This window comes from Arachis stenosperma, chromosome 6 (genome assembly GCF_014773155.1).
Source record: "Arachis stenosperma cultivar V10309 chromosome 6, arast.V10309.gnm1.PFL2, whole genome shotgun sequence".
NCBI classification, from domain to species: domain Eukaryota; kingdom Viridiplantae; phylum Streptophyta; class Magnoliopsida; order Fabales; family Fabaceae; genus Arachis; species Arachis stenosperma.
In genome coordinates this window covers 7,914,234-7,922,322 of record NC_080382.1, presented here as the reverse complement: position 1 = coordinate 7,922,322, position 8,089 = coordinate 7,914,234, and the positions used below count along the sequence as shown (strand labels likewise).

The window sequence follows — 8,089 nt, the reverse complement described above, 5'->3', positions numbered from 1 at the left end:
AACATCTCTCAATAAAATAGGCAAACATAAAACTTTGTCCAAGTAAAACATTGGCATTCTCTACATTACCAATAGCTATATGATTTGCACAAATAAAAAACAAATGGATTAAACACAAACTCCTTTTCTCATATTTAGTTCCTTACATATGGGATGTGGAGATCCCAAACTTGGTGAAGGTGACATGGTTGAAACTAATTGTAGGGGGTGAAAAAGTTACAGAAAACAGTCTTGTTGCATAATAAATAATATGTAACAAAAAACATACCAGCAACAATATAAAAAATTTGGAGATAATCAAATGGTGATGAATAAAAACTTCCATTAAATAATCAAATTTTAGGCTTGAATAACAAATGGGATGAGTTTCAAGAATCTAACAAATTCATTATGATTATGATGACAGAAGAATAGAATGAGAATAACAGATGTATGATCTATTCAGCCATTTTTTTCTATTATTTTTAAAAAAAATATATATTTTTCGTAATTGTAAGAGTCTTTTGTCAAAATTATATTTTATTTAAATATTTAAAAAAATTAAAATAAAATTGAATTAAATTTTAAATTTTAAAATATAAATTTTAATAAATTTATTAAATCTATATTGATAGAGAGGTAGAATTATTTTGAATTTTATTTTTTTAAAATTTATAAAAATAATTCATAAGAATATAAAATTTTATCAATTAATATTTATTTAAAAAATTATCATTAAATTCTAGCCATGTAACTTAAAAGTCATTGCATCTATATTTTTTAAGATTTTAAAAAAATAAAACTATTTGTATTTTATAGTTGATTGATTGAATAAATAAGAGTGATAGTATCGTAATTTTAATGAATAAAATAAAAATATAAATATACATGTAATAATTTTTTTATTTGTATTTATTATTAAAATGAGACTAAATAGCAAATCAAAGAGTGAGTATTCACAGAGTACTAAACTATATAAACTAAGACAAATTTTCTTTTCTTTTCTTTATCTTCATTCTTTTTAAAATTCATGAATGATAAAATAATTTATTTTTAATCAAAAATTCACTAAAACATACATTTTTCTTTAAAAATCACTTCATTTTTTTATTCACATAAATTACATGATTGCAAAAAATATATATACTTTGACTCTTTCTCTCGATCTTTTTGTAACTTAATTCAGCATAAATAAACCTTTTTTTCATAATTTCTATAAAAATAACATTTTTTATGATAATTTATAATTTTTTTTGCATGTTCAATCATGAGTAGTTTCACTTCTTTGTAATTTTTTTAAGAAACAAAAAGTAATTAGAAGTGTTTCAATATATAATTGATTTAATAAATAGAAGAAGATTTAAAAAAAAATACCGGATGTGAATAAAAAAATAACTACCAAATGAATAAAAAACACTTAACTGATAATTATATTTTTGACATCTTTTTATGATAGTTATATCAATTATTTTTTATTGATAAGATTAAAATAAAAAAGCAACAAAATTGAATATTAAACTCTTCATATTCCTTTTATACATTGTTATAGAATTGTTATAGATATTGTGATAGATATATTTAATTAGCGCGTCAATTAGATGTCCCCGTGCCTTTGAAAAGAAAACCGAATTTAAAATCTTGGAAGATATTTTTAAATCATGACAATATTTAATCAATCAATCTGAGTCTCACTAAAAAATTATGTGCGTGTGGTGGGGAAAATAAAATTGTGTAGAGAAATTAAAACATAGCTATCCACCTACCCAAAAATAAAAAAGAAAGAAAAAGAAAAGATGAAGCTCACTTTTCCATCATTGAATTTGAAAGAGTTTAAAGTTTAAATAAATTATTTTCTTTCTCCCCCTAATAATATTTTGGTCACTTCCAGCGAAATTTGTCTTAATCATTGATTCACATGCACACCCACCAACTAATAAGAAAACATTCCTCCAATTAAAGCAGCAATAATAGAATTGTGGAGGTTGAAAACAACCGATACAGTGAACACAATGCATGTTGAGAAGGGAAGAAAGAGATATGAGATAACATTTATTACAAGCAGAAAATTTATTATCACTTTGGAAAAAGCACTAACAAATTTGTGGGGAAAGAAGTGATAATAACGGGTGTTAAAGCATATGCATGGCATGGAAGGTAGGGTTAATATATCAAACTTTTTTAAAAGAACATTTAATTTAATTTATTTTATCAACATTGGTGAGGACCATGATGTTATGTCTCTGATCCCAAGTAGAGAAGAAGCATCAACATTCAACAGCCACTATGAAAGACTAGTCACTGATTCGCACATGAAATAAATTTCCATCCACACGCAAAGAGCATTAGTAACTTCTCTTACCTATTTCAATAGCTACAAATAGTGCTCATTTTTTTACTATGTTATTATGATTACCCCATGTCCAAAAATAATGGTAGATTAGGGAAACTAGGTAGCATGGTTGAGAAATAATTATGCATGAATGAATGTAGTGAAGGACAAGACATAATAATATACAGTGAGGGTAGGATTTAACTGAGCATGGCTTAACTTGAAAGATGAAAGAAAATAATGGTGTATGGAGATGAAGAGGGTGACACGTTTTTGCCTCATATAACAGTGTGGAAGATAGAAATAAAAGGTGTTACTCTGTTGTCAGTTGACAGTGATTCTTAAACGAAAAAAGATTCAGCATGATTGAGATACTACTACAAGTTAGACTGCTATTTTGAAAGAGACACTTCGGATGAAATTGGATACTCTATATCACTAGAGTAAGATCACAAGGCAAAAGTAAAGTTAAAGAGAGGGAAAAACAAACAACTCTCAGTTCCTGTATGTAGAGTGTAGAGTGTAGAGTGTAGATAGATATCCATAATATGAGGGAGAAAGTGACATTCATGGGGCTTTTATCAAGCATTGGAGCTCTATAAAAACAACATGGTAGACACACTCTGAGCTGTACCATGTGACAAATGCTTTCAACTTTCAACTTTGAATATTTGTTATAATGTTTTATCTCTAGAGTTTAAGATACATTTTATAATTTTTAACATTAATTGAACTTGGATGATATGGAAGGAAAAGTCAACTTTGACAAAATGGATTGTGTGTTTCCTTCTTGAGGGTACATATTATGTTTTAAAAATTACCATGGCAAGGAAAAAAAATATGATGTGCATAGTATCCTTCTGACAAAGGTGCTTGACCATAGCAGGAACAAGTTTCAACCTCATTATTCCTCACTTTAAAGTAAAGTATGATGAGAGAGTTAATGGTCCAATCTTTCAGACGAGGTTGCTGACAGCTTTAACTATGCAATTAGTAGTAGAATTCACACTGACACACTCAACTTCTTAGAGCTACCAAATTCTATTTAGAGGTCTTATTCTCATGACAATGAATAAAAATAATTAAGAGCTAAATGATAAGAATCCACGTGATATAGATATGCATGATGATGCTACTTTAAAGTCTATATATATAGTTGATGAATTTGATAATGTGTGATATGACCACCTAATCACATGATGCATGCTATGAATCAAATCAAGCAGGGGAAAAGGTTTAGCAAATTTCTTCTATATTTCATTTCAAATTCAATTTGACCCATCAACTTTTCTGAAAGCTTCTTGTTTAGGCATTTGATAACGTAGCTAGAAATGGATTGTTCAACAAAGACAAGCATATGTATTAGGAGGAGTGGGGCACTATGTTGGCTTGATTACAATAATTTGATTGATTTAGCATCCATAATTACCACCCCCTTAAACCCACTTGTTTTCTCCTTATACGTGATTCTGTATCAATAATACAGCTCAATTTTTTTTTCTTTTTCTAAATTTCTGCCTTTTGAATTTGAAAAAAAGAGACACATAGCATGATAAATAGAATGGAGGACAATAAGAGGCAATGAAAATAAGGCCATAGGAGTTACTTTTTCTGAACTCAAAGTTACTCTCTTTACCATAATTTTCTGAAATAGAGCTTTTCTCAGAAGCTTCCGTTTTTGGGTTATAATTATATGTTCACAGAGAACCATTTCCTTTGAACATCTATCACATACATTCTTGTCTAAACTCTAAAACTCTCCATTCACATCTCAAGAATGGTAAGCCTAGTGTAGTAGTCTTTCACTTCATTCCATGCTGCTTCTCTAATCTCTATCTCTTCACCTTCTTTGACTCATTGTACATACATATGGTTGATGACTTCCAATCCTGATCTTGTCATGCAGGCAGACCAAGAGGAAAAAGAAGAACAGAAGCTCCTAGCAGAATGGAAGAGAAAAAAAGGTGGATTCAGGGCTTCCATGTTCATCTTTGGTAAGCAAGAAAAGAAAAGAAAAAAAAAAACTTTTAATTCTGTTGTGTTGTTTTGCTTGAAGCCTTTTAATTGTGTTGTTCCTGTTGTTGTGTAGTGTTGTCAGCATTGGACAACATGGGATTTGTGGCAAACATGGTGAGCCTAGTGCTTTACTTTTATGGGGTGATGCACTTTGATCTGTCAAGTTCAGCCAACACTCTCACAAACTTCATGGGTTCAACTTTCTTGCTTTCCCTTGTTGGAGGTTTCATCTCAGACACATACTTAAACAGATTCAGCACATGCTTGCTTTTTGGATCCCTTGAAGTCATGGTAAGTAGCTAATAAAGTAAAGAATTAACACCTGATATGTCACATTCATATTCATATTCACATGTAACTATGAATTAGGCATTGGCAATGCTGAGTGTTCAAGCTGGTTCAAGGCATTTACACCCAGATGTGGGAAATCAAGCTGTGTGAAAGGTGGTATAGCAGTGATGTTGTACACATCACTGTGCTTATTGGCATTGGGAGTGGGAGGGGTTAGAGGCTCCATGACTGCATTTGGTGCTGACCAATTTGATGACAAGGATCCAAGTGAAGCAAAAGCTCTTGCAAGCTTCTTCAACTGGCTTCTAATGAGTTCAACTCTTGGAGCAATCACTGGTGTAACTGCTGTTGTTTGGGTCAGCACTCAGAAAGCATGGCACTGGGGATTCTTCATCATAACCATAGCTTCCTCCATTGGATTCATCACTCTTGCTATTGGAAAACCATTCTATAGAATCAAAACTCCTGGAGATAGCCCCATTTTGAGGATTCTTCAGGTTCTTGTTGTGGCTTTTAAGAACCGAAAGCTGTCACTGCCAGAATCACACCAAGAATTGTATGAGATCAGTGACAAAGATGCTGCTGTAGAGAAGATTGCACACACCAACCAGATTAGGTGACTCTGCTTTACACTTAACTTGTTAACAAACTTGCATGCACAAATTAAAAGCTTACTTAATAATTTTCTGGAAATGATAAAGCCAAACACAAACACACAACTTGGTCCAGCAATTGGGCCCACTAATCTTTGAACACTCATTCCATGCCTTTTAAATTCTGATAGCGACCGTGGTTATATTTCGTTTTGGAAATAATCTTTTAAACCATGATATTGATTAAAGTATTAGTTTATTATTTTCTTTTAATGATGATGATCAGGTTCCTAGATAAAGCAGCGATTGTTTCAGAAAAGTCAAAGGAAGATAGATGGAAAGTGTGCACAGTAACACAAGTAGAAGAAGTGAAGATCCTAATAAGAATGCTACCAATAGTTGGAAGCACCATCATAATGAACACATGCTTGGCACAGCTTCAAACATTCTCAGTTCAGCAAGGCAATGTAATGAACCTCAAACTGGGTTCTCTAACAGTTCCAGCACCTTCCATTCCCGTTATACCCCTTGTCTTCATAACCATCTTGGTCCCCATATACGAACTATTCTTCGTCCCATTCGCACGCAAGATCACAAACCACCCCTCAGGAATCACACAACTACAGAGAGTTGGCGTAGGCCTTGTTCTCTCTGCAATCTCAATGGCAGTGGCTGCAATTGTTGAGGTGAAAAGAAGGGAGAGAGGGAGAAAAGACCCTTCTAACCCCATAAGCCTGTTCTGGCTTTCGTTCCAGTACGCTATATTTGGTGTTGCGGACATGTTCACACTTGTGGGACTGTTGGAATTCTTCTACAGAGAAGCTCCTTCGGGGATGAAATCGTTGTCAACATCGTTGACGTGGCTATCCATGTCTCTTGGATACTTTCTGAGCACGGTGTTTGTGAATGTCATAAATGGTGTTACGAAAAGAGTGAGTCCTAGTAAACAAGGGTGGTTGCATGGTTTTGACTTGAATCACAATAATCTCAACTTGTTTTATTGGTTCTTGGCCATTCTTAGCTGCATTAACTTCTTCAACTACCTCTTCTGGGCCTCAAGGTACAAGTACAAATCTGATCAACTACACCCTCCTCCTCCTCCTGCTGCTGCCACAAATCACAACAAGCCTTTAGATCAAGTTCCTCTCAGAAAGATGGAGATTAATTAGGATGCATGCTTAATTAATTAATTATATATATTATATATGCTGTGCATGATAGAGGTTGTTGCTATTAGTGGTTGAACATGTGTGCTTTGTATGATTGATTTGATGTTGTTGGACTTGGATCCGGCACTATCTGTGTGTCTTGGAGTGTCCAGATTCTTAATATTGAAGCTTGTTCAGATGAGTTGTAATTGGGTTTGGAGCGATGTTAATTAGTTAACAACACTTGAGAGAGTTAGTCCGACAATAAAGGGAAGTTCGTGTTCGTAGCTATCTAGTATCTATCATGTACGTTTAAAGAGCTTGTTTAGTGAGCCACGTGCATATACAACTTTATTGAAATCAAAAGATAATAGAATCATTATGCAACAATTGCATAGAGAAAAAAAAGGAAATTCTATGGTGCTCAAGAATTGATGTCTAATTTGTTTAAAAGATGGAGGAAGAAGAAAATATGAACTTCACTCTTTATATTTGTATTATATAGTGTAAAAATTAGACCTAAAAAGAATTAAGGATAAGTGTATAATATTTGTTGGTGTTTGTGGTGGATGTTTTATATCGGATGGTTGGAGACATAGTAAAAAATGGGCGTTTTTATTTTTTATTTTTTTATTAGAAGAGATAATATAGAATTATCTGATTTTTCAGTTTGTAAATGATAATATTTTGTTTTGACTGTCTGAGGAGGAGATTATCAAAAATTATGAAAGATTATTGCGATATTTTTAAATGATATCAAAATTTTGACCAGTCTAATTTATTTCCAGTTAATTGTAAGTAAGATTGGACACAACGGATATGCAGGTTGTTGGATTGTAAGAAAGCATCATTATTAGTAAAATATCTTGGTATATCTTTCGGAACAAATCCAAGATTTGTCAAGACATGAAAACTGATAATAGACAAAGTGGAAGTAAAGCTCTGTATGTGAAAAGTGAAAATCCTTAATAAAGCTGATAAGTTGGTTCTTATTAAGTATGTTCTTAATAGCCTTCATGTGTATTATCTTAGCTTGTATATGATGTCAAAATATGTGGCAGTGAAATTAATTTTGTTGTAGAGAAGATCCTTGTGGAGTAAAGAGGATGAATAAAAGGGATACCTTTAGTGAAATCGAAAGTGGTGTAGGTTCCGAAAAAACTAGGTGATTCGGAATACATCTCTTTTGTTTAAGTGGTGGTAGAAATTTTTGAAAGAAGGTTGTTCGTTATAAAAGAAGATTGTGTGTTCATGCAATAATTTGAATCCTTCAGAGTTGCTTGCTAGTCAGCCTACATCTACACGGGACTCTTGGAAGGATATTTGTCAGTTACAAATCAAATAACCACATGTAAGAGATAGAGAAGTTAATTGGAGGTTTGTCTATGAAATTAGGAGATGGAAGAAGGATTTGGTTCTGAAAAGACAACTAGCTATAAAGTGGTACTCTGAAAGATATTTTTCCAAAACTTTTTTGATCTCAAACCAAAGAGGATCAGTTATAGGGGATTGTGGATTCTGAGATGAACTAGAATGGATATGAAATTTTCAACAGAAAAGGAAGTTGTTCCAATGGGAGATGGGGCTACTGAACCAACTCTATAGAATCTCACAGTCAGTCAGGTTAACATATGAGAGAAAAGATCGAGTTATATAGAAATTTGATTAAAAAAAAACGTTTATTCTACTAACTCTTTTGTGCAGGTTATGCAGTCAGAAATGGTTCCAAAAAA

At 32.4% G+C, this 8,089-nt stretch overlaps 1 pseudogene; it reads left to right on the top strand.

The window, feature by feature from the left end:
• The first annotated feature begins 3,900 nt into the window (after window positions 1–3,900).
• On the top strand, window positions 3,901–6,639 carry LOC130936168 (protein NRT1/ PTR FAMILY 4.6-like; annotated as a pseudogene).
• Window positions 6,640–8,089: the final 1,450 nt, after the last annotated feature.